Genomic DNA, 19,110 nt, shown 5'->3' on the forward strand with positions numbered 1-19,110 from the left:
CAGAGACAGCAAAGGACCTGGAACAGCAGTTGAAGAAAACGGACAGTGTCTTGAAAGGAGGATATAAGATGAACATCAACAAAAGCAAAACGAGGATAATGGAATGTAGTCAAGTTGGGTGATACTGCGGGAATTAGATTAGGAAATTAGGAAATGACACGCTTAAAGTAGTAAAGAAGTTTTGCTATTTGGGGAGAAAAATAACTGATGATGGTCGAAGTAGAGAGGATATAAAATGTAGACTGGCAATGGCAAGGAAAGCGTTTCTGAAGAAGAGAAATTTGTTAGCATCGAGTATAGATTTAAGTGTCAGAAAGTCGTTTCTGAAAGTATTTGTATGGAGTGTAGCCATGTATGGAAGTGAAACATGGACGATAAATAATTTGGACAAGAAGAGAATAGAGGCTTTTGAAATGTGGTGCTACAGAAGGATGCTGAAGATTAGATGGGTAGATCACATAGTAATGAGGAGGTATTGAATAGAATTGGGGAGAAGAGGAGTTTGTGGCACAACTTGAGTAGAAGAAAGGATCGGTTGGTATGACATATTCTGAGGCATCAAGGGATCACCAGTTTAGTATTGGAGGGCAGCGTGGAAGGTAAAAATCATAGAGGGAGACCAAGAGATGAATACACTAAGCAGATTCAGAAGGATGTAGGCTGCAGTAGGTACTGGGAGATGAAGACGCCTGCACAGGATAGAGTAGCATGGAGAGCTGCATCAAACCAGTCTCTGGACTGAAGACCACACGTACATACATTTCGGACTGCACCTGATCGTGTTGGCGAGTCTGTGTTTTAATAGATTGTGCTGTGGCGGCATTCGAAATGGCTTCCTAGTACGCCAGAGTGAAAACATCCAGAAAAAGTCCAGTTAGTGATTTATGACACTGCGGAATGTTTTTATTGGCGAAATTGTTCCATTTTTACTTTCTCGTACCACGTGTTTAATCTTCCTTCCTGCTTAGAGAATGTTCAAATGTGTGTGAAATCTTATGGGACTTAACTGCTAAGGTCATCAGTCCCTAAGCTTACACACTACTTAACCTAAATTATCCTAAGGGCAAACTAGGAAGCCTGTATACAGAGAGAGTGGCTATAGGTGAAGTTGCCCCTGATTGGTTGATTCGCTTTGGCGCCATTTTTGTGTCAAACGTCTCTCGCGCTTCCTATGCTCGCCGTGCTTTTGAGTTGAATTGAAGTTCACACGACTTTTCGAAACGATTAAAATGTATTTGAATTATTGAGAGACTTGTTATGCGTTGTGCAAGCATGTTCGATTTAGTTGTATATCGATTTTAGTACGTAATTAGCCTTTGCGTGCATACTGGTAGCATCACAAGCTTTTCTGAAGCCAATATCTGGCAGTCCTTGCTGGAAACAGAAAGTTCCTGTGACTGTTGTGCCATGCTCATTCGACTTTACAGCGTCAAACTTTATTTCGTCGCGAATCAGAACACTAGGCATTATTTTGGTTTCAGTATTATTGGTTCAAATGGCTCTCAGCACTATGGGACTTAAGATCTGAGGTCATCAGTCCCCTAGAACTTAGAACTACTTAAACCTAACTAACCTAAGGACATCACACACATCCACGCCCGAGGCAGGATTCGAACCTGCGACCGTAGCGGTAGCTCTGTTCCAGACTGTAGTGCCTAGAACCGCACGGCCACCCCGGCCCGCTCAGTATTATTGCCTGACTGTTGACGCAGGCAAGTTGTAGGCACGTTTTCCGCAGTTGTCGTGGTTGCTGAAACATTGTTCGTAGTAAATAGTTGTAGGTACTCTTGAAGACAGTTTTTAATAGGCCTACTTACTGTGGGGTAGAAGGGATACGGTAGTTTTCTTGTTATATTTGGTCATTACAGTAGCCTACATTTAGCATTACCTGATTTTTGTGATCTTTTTCTTTTGTTATCTAAAAGAGGTATTCCAGTTGTTTACCTGTGACATGCAAAAAGTTTGAAGACGTGACAAGGAGTACTAATACGTCTCACACTTTTTGCATGCCACAAGCAAACAACTGCTTACGACTTTCATTCATCTGGCGTAATACAGCTACGTTGCCCGCAGCTCGTGGTCGTGCGGTAGCGTTCTCGCTTCCCGCGCCCGGGTTCCCGGGTTCGATTCCCGGTGGGGTCAAGGATTTTCTCTGCCTCGTGATGTCCTTGGGTTAGTAAGGTTTAAGTAGTTCTAGGTTCTAGGGGACTGATGACCATAGATGTTAAGTCCCATAGTGCTCAGAACCATTTGAAGCAATACAGGTACGTTAAATCTTTAGCGTTATGCACTTCCGATACAAAACAAATGCTATACACTATATTTTTTTATTTATGTTACTTTCATTGCAATATGTCTAGTACACGAACTTTAAAGGAGATAAATGCGAGAAACGAATAATTTTTACAGTCACTGTATTAAATTTCCCTGTGCTGTAGTAGTAGGCTACTGTGAGTTTATTATAGCTGTAAAGAAAGGCATTTAACGAATGATTTCGTCATATTGTCTTGTGCTTTTGATTCGGTGAGTGTGTACTCCACTACTGGCCATTCAAATGTCCCACCCGCAATTTGGCAGAAAAATGGCCGCCGTATCGTCCGGTTGGCCACTCTCTCCCTATACAGGCTCTCTAGGACAAACACAGACACCCATGCCCGAGGGAGGACTCGAACCTCTGCCGGGACCAGCCGCACAGTCCATGACTGCAGCGCCTCAGACCGCTCGGCTAATCCCGCGCGGCCCTGCTTAGAGAAACTGAACTACACTCCTGGAAACTGAAATAAGAACACCGTGAATTCATTGTCCCAGGAAGGGGAAACTTTATTGACACATTCCTGGGGTCAGATACATCACATGATCACACTGACAGAACCACAGGCACATAGACACAGGCAACAGAGCATGCACAATGTCGGAACTAGTACAGTGTATATCCACCTTTCGCAGCAATGCAGGCTGCTATTCTCCCATGGAGACTATCGTAGAGATGCTGGATGTAGTCCTGTGGAACGGCTTGCCATGCCATTTCCACCTGGCGCCTCAGTTGGACCAGCGTTCGTGCTGGACGTGCAGACCGCGTGAGACGACGCTTCATCCAGTCCCAAACATGCTCAATGGGGGACAGATCCGGAGACCTTGCTGGCCAGGGTAGTTGACTTACACCTTCTAGAGAACGTTGGGTGGCACGGGATACATGCGGACGTGCATTTTCCTGTTGGAACAGCAAGTTCCCTTGCCGGTCTAGGAATGGTAGAACGATGGGTTCGATGACGGTTTGGATGTACCGTGCACTATTCAGTGTCCCCTCGACGATCACCAGTGGTGTACGGCCAGCGTAGGAGATCGCTCCCCACACCATGATGCCGGGTGTTGGCCCTGTGTGCCTCGGTCGTATGCAGTCCTGATTGTGGCGCTCACCTGCACGGCGCCAAACACGCATACGACCATCATTGGCACCAAGGCAGAAGCGACTCTCATCGCTGAAGACGACACGTCTCCATTCGTCCCTCCATTCACACCTGTCGCGACACCACTGGAGGCGGGCTGCACGATGTTGGGGCGTGAGCGGAAGACGGCCTAACGGTGTGCGGGACCATAGCCCAGCTTCATGGAGACGGTTGCGAATGGTCCTCGCCGATACCCCAGGAGCAACAGTGTCCCTAATTTGCTGGGAAGTGGCGGTGCGGTCCCCTGCGGCACTGCGTAGGATCCTACGGTCTTGGCGTGCATCCGTGCGTCGCTGCGGTCCGGTCCCAGGTCGACGGGCACGTGCACCCTCCGCCGACCACTGGCGACAACATCTATGTACTGTGGAGACCTCACGCCCCACGTGTTGAGCAATTCGGGGGTACGTCCACCCGGCCTCCCGCATGCCCATTATACGCCCTCGCTCAAAGTCCGTCAACTGCACATATGGTTCACGTCCACGCTGTCGCGGCATGCTACCAGTGTTAAAGACTGCGATGGAGCCCCGTATGCCACGGCAAACTGGCTGACACTGACGGCGGCGGTGCACAAATGCTGCGCAGCTAGCGCCATTCGACGGCCAACACCGCGGTTCCTGGTGTGTCTGCTGTGCCGTGCGTGTGATCATTGCTTGTACAGCCCTCTCGCAGTGTCCTGAGCAAGTATGGTGGGTCTGACACACCGGTGTCAATGTGTTCTTTTTTCCATTTCCAGGAGTGTATTAATCGCGCATACTCTTCTCGACGTCGTAGATGCCGGTACCACAGTTTCCTTATGCGGCGACTATAAAATAAGACTGACGGTCTGATGACCCGCATAACGCGGAGGTGATGACGCAGGGCCCTGACAGCACTCCAGCGAGGCGCTCCTGGCTGACCTCTACGCCTGGCGGTTCCGCACCGCCCCGAACAACGGGCAGAGCCAGCCGCAGCTGCTGCCTTCTCGTGGCTGCACACACGCCGACCCCGCATTCAGCTCTCCGAGCGAGGCTGCGGGGCTGCCGTCCAACGTCTGCCTATTCGCCTGGGGCAACGCGGCATCCGACCTGCCGCGCACTGCGGCTCCTGCAGGCGTTGAACACGGCGAGCTCAGCGTGAAGCGCGCTCCCTAACTGTACAGCTGACCGGCGACAGTGATGCTGGCCCACGGTTTACTGCGCCTGTACAACGGTCCGTCCCGAAAACGTGGATCAACTGCACTTTTTTGTTCCCAATTGCCTGGTACTCTAGGGCCAACGGCTCCCGTCACATTACCGAAGTTAAGCACTGTCGGGCTGGGCTAGCACTTGGATGGGTGACCATGCGGTCTGCCAAGTGCTGTTGGCAAGCGGGGTGCATTCAGCCCTCGTGACGCAAAACTGAGTAACTACTTGGTTGAGAAGGAGCGGCTCCGGTCTCGTAAACTGACATACAGCCGGGAGAGCGGTGTCCTGACCACATGCCATTCCGATCTGCAACCAGTGACGCCTGTGGTTTGAGGATGACACGACGGCCGGTCGGTACCGTTGGGCCTTTGTTGCCGGTATAATAATAATGTCTTCAGTCCTGAGGCTGGTTTGATGCAGCTCTCCATGCCACTCTATCCTGTGCAAGCTTCTTCATCTCCCAGTACCTACTGCAGCCCACATCCTTCTGAATCTGCTTAGTGTATTCATCTCTTGGTCTCCCCCTACGATTTTTACCCTCCACGCTGCCCTCCAGTACTAAAGTGGTGATCCCTTGATGCTTCAGAACATGTCCTACCAACCGATCCCTTCTTCAAGTTGTGCCACAAACGTCTCTTCCCCCCAATCCTATTCAATACGTCCTCATTAGTTATGTGATCTACCCATCTAATCTTCAGCATTCTTCTGTAGCACCACATTTCGAAAGCTTCTATTCTCTTCTTGTCCAAACTATTTACCGTCCATGTTTCACTTCCATACATGGCTACACTCCATACAATTACTTTCAGAAACGATTTCGTGACACTTAAATCTATATTCGATGTTAACAAATTTCTCTGCTTCAGAAACGCTTTCCTTGCCATTGTCAGTCTACATTTTATATCCTCCCTACTTCGACCAGGCCGGCCGGGGTGGCCAAGCGGTTAAAAGCACTACAGTCTGGAACCGCGCGACCGCTACTGTCGTAGGTTCGAATCCTGCCTCGGGCACGGATGTGTGTGATGTCCTTAGGTTAGTTAGGTTTAAGTAGTTCTAAGTTCTAGGGGATTGATGACCTTAGAAGTTAAGTCCCATAGTGCTCAGAGCCATTTTGAACCTACTTCGACCATCATCAGTTATTTTGCTCCCCAAATAGCAAAACTTCTTTACTACTTTAAGTGTCTCATTTCCTAATCTAATTCCCTCAGCATCACCCGATTTAATTCGACTACATTCCACTATCCTCGTTTTGCTTTTGTTGTTGTTCATCTTACATCCTCCTTTCAAGACACTCTTCGTTCCGTTCAACTGTTCTTCCAAGTCCTTTGCTGTGTCTGACAGAATTACGATGTCATCGGCGAACCTCAAAGTTTTTATTTCTTCTCCATGGATTTTAGTACCTACTGCAAATTTTTCTTCTTTTTCCTTTACTACTTGCTCAATATACAGATTGAATAACATCAGATGATAATATATATAATTAATAAGTTAGTTTTTTTTTTTGGAATGTGTAATCAAAATTTGATTAGTCAGGAGGAAAGCTGATAAATGAAAAGTAAAATTAATTTAAAATATCTCATTCGCATACACAAATCACTTTCTTAATCTTTTTTACTTTTTGTGTTGTTTGAAGTGAAGATCAGTAGACTCTTAACGTGCTGAAAAAAACGTTTAGTTTGCGATCTTAAAATCTCAGGGGAATGGAAAATTGTCTTCTCGCCTCGCGAGAAAATTCAGATCAGTACTAAATTAATTTCGTGGGTATCGCGTTGACAACGTAAGAAAAAATGTAGTAAAGAAAAATCTGTAACATTTTATAAATTGGGGATTGATAACCGTTACTATGAAATGAAAGCGGAAATGCCAAATTAAGCTATTATTATTTCACGAAGTAAGTTTTTTATACAGACATCAGACATCTCGAACACTAATCTCACAGTTTTGAACAAAATAAAGAATTGTGCCGTATTTCGGCGAAACAAGTAGAAATTACACTAATCTGAGCTGGATTCTGGAGCGAAAGAAAAATATTCATAGTAAAGTCATTTCGGTAATTGCAATTGCCGATAATAATGACACAACTAAACAAATTCCTAACACGAGTACGATTTCAGTTCATTTGAAACAAAATTTAAGAAGATAGGAGTCTGGTAGCGTAAGATGCTGTCGGAAGGGTGCGCGACTAAAGACAGGAAGAAAAGACGAGCGCGCATTCTTATGTGGGACAAAATACAGACGATAATGCTACGCCGTTCTCATTATCCTGGGCGTACATATTCGCTGACTTGCTGCGCAGTCAAGTGACACAAAGATTAAATTCTATCTTTACTTTTGGTATTTCGATAGTAAAGGAAAATGTATATTATTACGTCGCGGGCAGGATACAATATTACACAAGTTCCGGCGCAGTAAACTGCCGCTGTCGGAGCACAGATTATTTCGGCTAATCTCTGCAGTATCTCAGAGTTATCTCGTCCAGATGCCTTTCCTCTGCTGAGCACTCTTCGTTCTCCTTGTATTCCGCGATCGCTTCTTTACATAAGACGAGAAATTCTTAGTATTTTTAGTCAGATACATTGCCGATATTTTATTTACGAATTCATCAAACACATCTGCATTGCACTCTTTGCGCTAATTTTGACTCAGACTAGCATTTGTTTGCCAACCAAACCTTCACTTCGTTTAATCCATTATTTATCATTGTCTCTTTGTTGGGACGCAAATATCTTATTTGTTTTACACAAGCATTGAAATCTTTAGCTTTCCTTTTTGTATCTAACGGCTGAACTGACTGCTACAATGCTTCAAACTGAAAAGGAATAATTTTTCTCTAACTAGCTTTTTTTGGGAGGGGGGATTAATATGCTGCACTGTGTGCCTCCTGGTAGTTTCTGCATAAAAAGGAATTTTTCAGATCTGCTGAAGTAACTGCCATATCATTTTATGCGTCCCAATAAAGGGCAATGGAATGTTACATTATTACTACTTTGTTGATATGCCGTATGACTTCTTCTTAGCGTTTATCCCACACTAGCAGAGTTTACTTGGTGACCCATCTGACTGCATTTGGGTCTAATCGTTCAAATAGCTCTGAGCAGTATGGGACTTAACATCTGAGGCCATCAGTCCCCTAGAACTTAGAACTACTTAAACCTAACTAACCTTAGGACATCACACACATCCATGCCCGAGGCAGGATTCGAACCTGCGACCGAAGCAGTCGCATTGTTCTAGACTGAAGCGCCTAGAACCGCTCGTCCATCGCGGCTGTGATGTATTTATATCGTTGTCATAAACAGACATCCAACTTAACGGCATTTCTTATATGGCTACTGTAGGACGAGTGATAGTTCAGATATTGTTATAGCGGATTGGTCATTGCGAGGGAACCTGCACAGGTAATGTGACCAGTTTTGACGCAACTCAAAAAGCAACAAACCTATCATGAAGTAGAAATGAATACTGGTTAAATGATATGATAGATGAAACTGTTAATAAATATTAGTTTCTCTGTAACAGAAAACTTCTTTTAATCACAAGTAAGTACGTCAAGAAATGTGAGATTTTTATTGCACAGAGGGGCCGGAAGGGGGGGGGGAAGAAGAATAAACACCACTTTTACAAGTGCCTATATGTGGGTAGAAATTGATAAATAGGCAGAGGATGTTACTACATAACAGCCATGTTTAAAGACATTGTTACCGAGTTCTTAACTCGTTATTTACTATTTACAAACTATTACGCAAGTTGCGAGCCTAGATTAATAGAGCAAAGTATTATTATTTTTCAGTCTTCGCGTTATATCAAAAGGGCATTCTAGATACCCCCATACACATTAATTGCTGTTTAGAACGCTTCTACGAGTAATATCAAATATTTTATAATATATATCGTATAAAGTTGCGTGTATAGATTCATCACCCCCAAGATAAACATTGCCGATTGCTCAGGGTTGGGGGAAAAGATGTCGGACGATTCAGCCTATTATATAGGAGCTCCATGACCCGCACTGAGGACGCCCTTGTCAAGCACACTTGCGCAACCGTGCTTGATCAAGGACGCCCAAAATCCTCCCGCCTGTACATGGTTCAAGGATACTTGTACAAGCATCAGTTCATTTGTCAGGAAATGTCAAGCTCAGACAACGATGTCCTGGCTTTGGCAGCCTTTTGGCTCGTGTTAATGAAAAACAAAACAAAAGAGAAAATGTGATATGTTGTAAGAGGGAAAATTGTTGCTGGAATTCTGCAAGAGGAATGGGCTGACGATCGCAAATTCCTGGTACAAGAAGAGAAGTAGTCACAAAATAACTTGGTACAGTGGGGACTGGTCCCAAACTTCAGTAGTAGACTATGTACTAGTGGATAGGCAGATGATGAGCAGCCTCACAGATGTTAAGGTCGTTCCATCTGAGGCCTTAGACAGTGACCATCGGCTGTTGGTAGCCACCCTGAGAGAGAAAAAAGATAGGAGGGCAACAGAAATACAGGAGAAAAGGTTGAAGACATGGATGCTGAAAGAGGATGAACGGAGGACCCAGTACCAGACACTGATCAGGAAGAAGCTGCCAAAGGAAGATCAGAGAACAGTGGAAGAAGAATGGGGAGATTTTAAGAGGGCCCTAGTTGAGGCAGCTGAGATTGTGTGCGGAAGAACTAGCACAAAGAGGAGAAGTAAGGAAACCCCATGGTGGAACAACATATGTAAAGAGGCAGTACTTCGAAAGAACAAAGCCTTCAGAGAATGGTTCCAGACCCGAACAGAGGAAGCTAGGGTAAAATATAAGGAAAGCAAGAAAGCGGCACAGACCATAGTAAGGGCGGAGAAGAAGAAGTGGATGGAAAAATGGACAAGAATGTTAGAAGAGGACAGTGAAGGGAACAAAAAAGTACTTTACACCATGGTAAGAAATAAGAGGAACGACAGAAGCGAGTGCCTGAGGATCATGGATAATAATGGAAGAGTTGTGGAGGAAATGCATGAGCTCAAAAAGATTTGGAAGGAGTACTTTGAAGATCTGTTGAATGCCGCCAAGCGGGTAACTAACAGCGATGGAGAGCCTAAGGCAGCAGACGATGATAATAGTGGGGAAATTGATGATCTAACTTGGAATGAAGTGGAAGAAGCCATAAAGAGGATGAAAGGGGGCAAGGCACCAGGTTGGGACGAAGTAACAGTGGATATGATACGAGCAGCAGGAGAAGTAGGAACCCAGTGGCTATACAGAGTGCTGAGGGTGGTGTGGAAGGAGAACAGAATTCCTGAGGATTGGAAGAAAGGAATTATAGTCCCGATCTTCAAGAAAGGGGATAAAAGGAGATGTGAGAACTACAGAGGAATCACCCTGCTATGCCACTGTGGAAAAATCTATGAAAAGATCCTGGAGAAGAGAATAAGAAGCAGTATTGAAAGTAGACTGCAAGAGGAGCAGTACGGTTTCAGACCGGGAAGATCAACAACGGACCTCATATTTGCGGTAAGGCAACTGCAGGAAAGGCACTATGAGTACGGGAAGGACTTAATCATGGCCTTTTTAGATATTGAGAAGGCGTATGACAGTATCTGTAGGGACAAGCTCTGGGATGTGCTGAACGCAAAAGGGATAGATGAAGAGATAACACGAAAAGTCAGAAAAATGTATGAGGGGAGTGAGAGTTGTGTGAAAGTGGGGAGGGAACGTACTGCATGGTTCAAGCTGGAAAATGGGCTGCGACAGGGAAGTGCACTTTCGCCTTTATTGTTTATTATTGTTATGGATGAAATCCTACAGCAAGTGTCAGATGCAATTGGAGATCATAAAATGCAAGCAGTGCTTTTTGCCGATGACCTGATGTTATGGGGAAATTGCGAGAAGGAGGTGCAAGAGCAGTTAGATGCATGGGAGGCAACGGCAGCACAATATGGAATGCATTTCTCTGCAAAGAAAAGTGAAATAATTGTCACAACAAGGAAGACGAATAGGCCAAATGTGGATATAACTTGTGGAGGGGAAAAACTACAAGTGGTAGAGAACTTCAAGTACCTGGGAAGCGTGATTGAAAGTAAGGGGGGAAACGCAATGGAAATAAATGAAAGGTGCAGAAAAGCAGGGCAGTTCTACAAATGCATTAGGGGGCTTATTTGGAGCAAGGAGGTGCCACAGAAATCCAAGGGAATTATATACCGAACCTACTTTGTCCCCATATTGGCATACGGAAGTGAGACATGGGTAATGCACAAAAGCGACAAAAGTAGAATACAGGCTAGCGAAATGAAGTTCCAGAGGAGCAGGTTGGGTGTAACAAGACGAGACAGATTGCGAAATGTGTATGTGAGGGAAAGACTAAAGGAGGAACCAGTACAGGACAGGATAGAAAAATCAAGATTGCAGTGGTATGGACACATGAAGAGAATGGATGAGGGAAGAATTCCAAAGAGGATGTTTGATCTGCAACTGGAGGGGAAGAGGCCCAGAGGAAGACCAAGAGATAGATGGGTGAAGGGAGTGAAGGAATGTGTGACGAGAAGAGGAGAGAACTGGACGAAGGTGGAAGAGGGGGAATGGTGGAAAGACAGAACACGATGGAGAGGCTTGTGTTCCCGACAGACCCAGCCAGTGGCTGGAAACTGTCCAAGATGATGAATGTAAGAGGTATGCGCTGTCTGCGATATGAGAATCGTTGACCAGAGAGCAGTGTTGACTGCAGTACGAACTGTGTAACTGTAGCAGTTAGTTGTTGCTTGTCGCTTGTCTGAGGTGGTCTGCGCTTGTCTGCAGTCTGCTCTGGTCGGGAATCTGAAGATGAGTATTGTTGTATAAGGTAAAGAAACAGGGTCGCGCATATCTAGTGATGTATTTGAACTGTCATCCAAATGTTTTTTAAAAATGTCCTAATAATAATTTTTGCAATATAAAGTAATTTTTAAAAAAGCATTCATTTCAATTTTAAAAAATCAGTTGCTTCCTTTCGCAAATCACAAATGTATAAGTCAGCATTGCACGGAGCTGTGCCGAAAAGATTTTTAGATAAGAGCAGATATATTCGCTGTTTTTATTGAGGTAAGAATTTTTGCTTTTTTATTCAGAATGATCTTACAGGGCCACGACGCAGCACTGCTCTCGTCCAAATTTTACCAGGTTACTGAATTTATTTTTTTATTATGAGGCTTAGGAATTTTTCTGTTTCGTGCTTACATTAAATGAGAAAAGAATTTTGTGGGTACATTGAATGGGAACCAGTTTTGTTCTGAGGTCAAACAAAAATGACAATCGCTATCCATAATAATAATTAATTTTTAATTTCAATTATAATATAATTGTGGGGAGGTTACAATGTGTATCAAAGAATGGTTAAAGAAAGGAAAACATTATTCCCGTACTATTTGCGGTAGGCACACTGAGGAAGTTGTCTCATTGTACTCTTGTTTTTCTTCTATCTTCTCCAAAAAAAAAAAAAAAAAAAAAAGGTTCAAATGGCCCTGAGCACTATGGGACTTAACATCTGTGGTCATCAGTCCCCTAGAACTTAGAACTACTTAAACCTAACGACATCACACACATCCATGCCCGAGGCAGGATTCGAACCTGCGACTGCAGCAGTCGCGCGGTTCCGGACTGAGCGCCTAGAACCGCGAGACCACCGCGGCCGGCTTCTATCTTCTCCCTGAAATATTGCATTCTTTGAGTTTATCTACGTTATAGTACAACCGAACCAGTCGCATTGTTCTGGATTGAAGCTCCTAGAACCGCTCGGCTACCGCGGCCGGCCATTTGGATCTGACAAGTGCATTTTCATACGTGGCATTGATTAATTTCATATCCTTCTTGATACTGTCCGTGCATCGTGTGCGTATTGTATGTCAGTCGCAGCAAGTCGTTCGTGGAGAAAGGCTGCAAGACGCGAAGGTCACGACTCGCACCGTTGGCCTACCGCCAGCATTCGGCTGGGGGGGGGGGGGGAGGAAGGGAGGGAGGGTTCCGCGTGACGTCAGAGCTGCTGCCGCGCTGGTTCTTGTTGGGCAGTCGTTTGCGAGACGTGTGAGACAGAGCGTGCTGCACCCATATCCGTCTACGCAACAGGGCAGGCGTGTGAACAGCAGAGGTAGGAGCGCTGAGCTAGCTCTGTTAAGACGCGATGTTATAAAGTCAGACATCCAGACAGTTAACTACTGGAGCAGGGGGCGTAGCTGGAAGTGGCGAGTCGCGAAATGTGTGGCCTCAAAAGCGGCGCCCACAGTGGCTGTGCGAATTTCGCGAAATCACGTTCTGTGGGCTCTCGTGTTTGCGTGGTTCATTTGCAGTAAAACATGGCATACTGCACAACTACAATGCGACAGTTGCTACGTCGGTATCTTGTCAGCAGTAGAAATCAACGTATCGTAGTAACCGAGTGTGTAAATAGCGTTGCATGTCGGCGTCGGTATTTCGCTTACTTTTCTGTAATAGTAACCGCGTGGTCATTTGCTACCAGTACCACAAAATTTGAAGCAACTTCGTAACATATGATTTCTTCAATTTCAATTACTACGACTTCCGACTCTCGCTTATTGTGCGAAAACTGTATTTGTTTCAGTGTACGCCTAAATGCAGAATGCTAGCGGGTCACAGTGAAAGCGCACTCATTTTGATTAATTTTTCTTTTGCTACGAGTATACAAGACAAGAGGAGATGTTGAGTCATAAGCTGATTTACCAAAATCTTTACTACCAATTTCAAACATATGATAGGTACGATAGGCAATTACATCTCTATCATTAAAACTTTCAAGACCAGGTACACTAGAAACTCCGCTACCACCTCTTACTATGGTAACGGTGAACCATCCATTTACATGTGAAAAAGTGTCGTTTATATCCAAGCTAAAATTAAGAGAACATCCAAGAAATACACAAGGTCCATCGACGAGAGCGTGGGCTGCAACACTCTTCACTGGAATGCGATTTTTCTTGTCTCCTGATGTTGTTGTTAGTTCAATGCTAGCGGGTCAGAGTGAAAGCGCACGGCTAGACAGACACAATTTTTGCGTAGAGAAAGTAATAGCAATGTGGACATTCACAATGATAATCAAAATATCCACGGGTATGCTGCCGGTCTATAGTGTCCAACGGGCACAATATTTCGGCGATCAAACATGTCGCCATCATCAGGTGAACTGACGGACTGAGCTCCTGTGAACGTACCGGCACGGAGATCCGTACGCTATGGCTGCTCATGGAGTATGACCGCACGAGGATTCTGGTACAGACGTCGAGATACTGGGACAGCGTTGTTAGAGAGGCCATCGAAATTCGCACCAATGACGACCTCATAAACCGGGACTGTGGCTATAATCTTAGCAAGGCTTGGGAACCAGCGATCGGGTTAATCAAGAGTAAATCGAGCAGACGTATAGTTGTGACGACCACGGCGGACAGAGCCATCACACCGACGTCATCTCAGACGCCGTCGCAAGCTGTTCCACCGCGCGACCGTGGCGCTGGGCGCGGACGGCGGAGGGAGCGCGCCGCGGGCGGAGGGTATTTAAATCGGCCGCCGCCGCGACCGAACCCAGTTCCCTCTGAGCAGCCATAGCGTACGGATCTCCGTGCCGGTACGTTCACAGGAGCTCAGTCCGTCAGTTCACCTGATGATGGCGACATGTTTGATCGCCGAAATATTGTGCCCGTTGGACACTATAGACCGGCACCATACCCGTGGATATTTTGATTATCAAATACGCCGGGAGAAACTCAAGAATCACATTCACAATGATAATAGCGATCATAATTTTAATACGTGAACATCGAAAATTGAAGTAAACATTTTTTAAATTAATTATATAAAGAGGTCAATGAAACTTATACAATTCGGAAGGAACTTCTACATCTACATATATACTCCGCTAACCACCAAGCGGTGTGTGGCGGAGGTCACAATTCGCGACAGTCATATTCCTAGTATGAAGGCTTTCACGGCCGGATGACATATCTTCTGGTAAACCTTCCGGGATGGTAACGCTCTCGCGATGGCTAAATGGGCCAGTCACGAATCTTGCCGCTCTTCTTTGGACCTCCTCAATCTCTAGAAACTGAGTTTCATGGACCACGACCTTACATCCCGGAAGGTTTACCAGAAGATATAGTCATATTCCTCCCCCCCCCCCTCCCCCCGTCTTTCCACTCACGGATCGCGCGAGGGAAAAACGACTGTCTGAATGCCTCAGTACGAGCTCTAATTTCTCTTATCTTTGAATGGTGATCATTGCGTGATTTCAAAGTTGGTGGTGATAATATATATGCTCTACATCTTCGGCGAAGATCGGATTTCGGAATTTAGTGAGCAGCCCCTGCTGTTTAGAGCGCCGTCTGTCTGCAAGAGTGTCCCACTTCAAACTTTCTGTGAGATTTGTAACGCTCTCGCGATGGCTAAATGTGCCAGTCACGAATGTTGCCGCTCTTCTTTGGACCTCCTCAAACTCTAGAATCAGACCCAAATGGTCAGGCTCCCATTCAGACGAACAATACTCAAAAGCTGATCGAACTAACGTACTGTAAGCAATTTCCTTTGTTGAAGGACTGCATCGCTTCAGGATTCTACCAATAAACCGCAATCTAGAGTTCACCTTAACCGTTACTTGTGTAATCTGATCATTCCATTTGAGATCATTTCGAATAGTCACACCCAGATACTTGACGGACGTTACCGCGTCCAAAGACTGGGTATTTATTTTGTACTCGTACATTAATGGGGATTTTCGTCTTGTTATACGCAGTAGGTTACACTTACTAATATTGAGAGGTAACTGCCAGTCATTACACCACACACTTATTTTCTGCAAATCCTCACTTATTTGTTCACAACTTTCGCGTGAAATTACTTTCCTCTAGACAAAAGGAAACAAAATCATGTGTATACATAGCCATTAGTTGAGCAAATATAGTCACACACACCTGCACACACTAGAAACGTTTTCCTTCTAGGTGAGGAAATATAGTCACACACACACACACACACACACACACACACATACACGCGTGCGCGCGCGCGCCACACGCACACACAAACACTAGAAAAGTTTTCCTTCGTCTTTGCTACCAACAGGCTTAATGATCAGGTGCTATGATAGAAACTAAACACGAAAGTAACAACGTTTCGTGAAGTTGCATTCCAGGGACAGTGATGTTTAAACGTTGCAGATAGTTCATTTGCAGTAACACTCGTATACTGGACAGCTGGAGCGCCGCAACTGTTGATGTTTCCAACAGTGGGAAACGAAACGTAATAACGAAGCCTTCGGGGACAACAAACGTTGTTTATTAGCGTCTTTTCAAAATGGCTCTGAACACTATGGGACTTAAATTCTGAGGTCATCAGTTCCCTGGAACTTAGAACTACTTAGGCTTAACTAACCTAAGGACATCACACACATCCATGCCCGAGGCAGGATTCGAACCTGCGACCGTAGCAGTCGCGCGGTTCCAGACTGTAGCGCCTAGAACCGCACGGCCACCCCGGCCGGCTATCGTCTTTTGTTCAGTTAATTTGGTATAAGAGTAAACGCAACTAACTCTGTGTTCGTTTGCCGCCATTGCTACAAGATTTAGTGTGTTCCCAACTTTCAGTATCTTCATTTTGAGTAGCCACAGCGTTTCTTATTACAAGGAAACAATATTTGTTTCAGGCTGCCTCGAAAAAGAATATTAAAGGGTCGGACAGGCCGAGGAAGAGCTAGATAGACACAGCTTTTGCATAGAAAAAGTTGTGCAGATGTTGATAGTAATCATTCTATTGTCGTTCTGAATGATACATTTAAATGTGCACTGAACAGAATTTCAAATACTTTTGAGAACTGTAATTGCAGTTTGATGAATTTACATTGGAGATTTCGTAAAGCAAATTATTTCGCTTCTGAGGTGACTTTCCGGCATTCACATTGTGTTGTAATAAGGGATAACTTAATTTGCCCCCATAAACACAAAATTTATTTTTCAATGCATTGTATTAAAGACTTCTTTCAAACGAATCTTAATCGTGTCACTGTAGATTCAAAAAATCATCATGTCACCAAAAAGTAAGAACTCTGCAGTGGTTGGTAATATTTCTAGTAATTTATTGAAATATTCTTGTGTCTAGATAAGGGACATACTCTCTCATATTTTCAAAGCTTCCCTTCAGATATGTGTTGCTCTCAGTAAACTTAAGAATGCCATTGTAAAGCCCCTGTACAAAAGGGGCGATAAAACTGAACTAACTAACTATCGACCTATCTCTCTGCTGGCAGCTTACTCTAAATTTCTAGAAAAGCTAATACATGTAAGAGTTACTGATCATCTCATGAAGAATGGAGTTCTCAGCAAGCCAATTTGGCTTTCAAAAGGGCCATTCAACAGAAGACACAATCTCTGCACTTGCAAATGAAGTCCTAGAAACCCTTAATGATGAAATGGTAGCACTTGGCGTTTTCTGTGATTTGTCTAAAACTTTAGATTGTGCTGATCACCAGATTCTCTTGTAAAAAGCAGAATTATAGGAATTAGTGGTGTTGCAGGTAATTGGCTACAGTCGTATCTCCAAAACAGAAAACAAAAAGTTGTCTTGAATAGCTCAGGTGGAGTATGTGATGTTTCCTCACATTCTGAACGGACTTCCGTTACAGGTGTAGTGCCTCAGGGCTCAATTCTTGGGCCTCTATTATTCCTGATTTTTATAAATGATCTACCATCATGTACAAGCTTACCATGTAAATTTACACCATTTGCTGATGATACCACAATTTTTATGAGCAGTAGAACAGATAGTAATCTTGAGGAATCCATTAATCACATACTCTCAAATGTGGTAATTGGTTCAAGGTGAATGGTCTCTCATTAAATTCCTGTAAGACCAGCTTTATTCAGTTCTGTACAAAAACAGAAAACGAGAGAGATAAGTGTGAGATGTGGTAATCAGCCAATAGGAATAATGAAAACAACAAAATATCTTAGAGTGCACATTGGCAAGAAAATGAACTGCTCTTCACGTATTATAGAGCTCTGTAAGAGTCTTAGCTCTGCTACGTATGCTTTACGAGTTGTCACTACATGTGTTGAACCTAACACTACAGAAGTGACATACTATGGCTATTTTCACTCAGTCCTTGAATAAGGCATTATTTTTTGGGGCAACCAGCCACTAGCAAGGAAAGTGTTCATTGCTCAGAAGCGAGCTCTAAGAGTTGTATGTCGATTGCGCCCAAGAGACTCGTGTAGAAATTGCTTTCGAAAACTTAAAACATACACAACTACTTGCCAATATTTTTCACTCTCATGTGTTTTGTTTCTAAAAATATAGAGATATTTCAACCAAACAGTAATTATCATGAGCATAACACACAGAGGAAGAATGATATACATAGTGAGCATAGAAATTTGAGCTTGGCGCAAAAGGTTGTCCACTATTATACTGGAACAAAACTCTTCAATGCTCTTCCTCCTGAAATAAAGGCAGAGATCCATCGCAAGAGTAAGTTTAAGAAAGCATTAAAAATATTTCTGCTAGAAAAAGCTTTTTATAATCCAGATGATTTTTTAAATAAATAGGTTATAAATTCTAATATTATACACTCCTGGAAATTGAAATAAGAACACCGTGAATTCATTGTCCCAGGAAGGGGAAACTTTATTGACACATTCCTGGGGTCAGATACATCACATGATCACACTGACAGAACGACAGGCACATAGACACAGGCAACAGAGCATGCACAATGTCGGCACTAGTACAGTGTATATCCACCTTTCGCAGCAATGCAGGCTGCTATTCTCTCATGGAAACGATCGTAGAGATGCTGGATGTAGTCCTGTGGAACGGCTTGCCATGCCATTTCCACCTGGCGCCTCAGTTGGACCAGCGTTCGTGCTGGACGTGCAGACCGCGTGAGACGACGCTTCATCCAGTCCCAAACATGCTCAATTGGGGGACAGATCCGGAGATCTTGCTGGCCAGGGTAGTTGACTTACACCTTCTAGAGCACGTTGGGTGGCACGGGATACATGCGGACGTGCATTGTCCTGTTGGAACAGCAAGTTCCCTTGCCGGTCTAGGAATGGTAGAACGATGGGTTCGATGACGGTTTGGATGTACCGTGCACTATTCAGTGTCCCCTCGACGATCACCAGTGGTGTACGGCCAGTGTAGGAGATCGCTCCCCACACCATGATGCCGGGTGTTGGCCCTGTGTGCCTCGGTCGTATGCAGTCCTGATTGTGGCGCTCACCTGCACGGCGCCAAACACGCATACGACCATCATTGGCACCAAGGCAGAAGCGACTCTCATCGCTGAAGACGACACGTCTCCATTCGTCCCTCCATTCACGCCTGTCGCGACACCACTGGAGGCGAGCTGCACGATGTTGGGGCGTGAGCGGAAGACGGCCTAACGGTGTGCGGGACCGTAGCCCATCTTCATGGAGACTGTTGCGAATGGTCCTCGCCGATACCCCAGGAGCAACAGTGTCCCTAATTTGCTGGGAAGTGGCGGTGCGGTCCCCTACGGCACTGCGTA

The 19,110-nt window shown here is 44.8% G+C and overlaps 1 protein-coding gene across 1 annotated transcript in view; it reads left to right on the top strand.

The window, feature by feature from the left end:
• Window positions 1-12,635: 12,635 nt before the first annotated feature.
• LOC126108902 (ankyrin-2-like) overlaps window positions 12,636-19,110 on the top strand; it is an 83,999-nt gene continuing 77,524 nt past the window's right edge. The window contains exon 1 of the mRNA XM_049914269.1: window positions 12,636-12,690. The gene's annotated coding sequence lies outside the window, so the exon portion shown is untranslated. The remainder of the gene's footprint in view (window positions 12,691-19,110) is intronic.

The sequence above is a fragment of the Schistocerca cancellata genome, chromosome 11, assembly GCF_023864275.1.
Source record: "Schistocerca cancellata isolate TAMUIC-IGC-003103 chromosome 11, iqSchCanc2.1, whole genome shotgun sequence".
Lineage (NCBI taxonomy): Eukaryota > Metazoa > Arthropoda > Insecta > Orthoptera > Acrididae > Schistocerca > Schistocerca cancellata.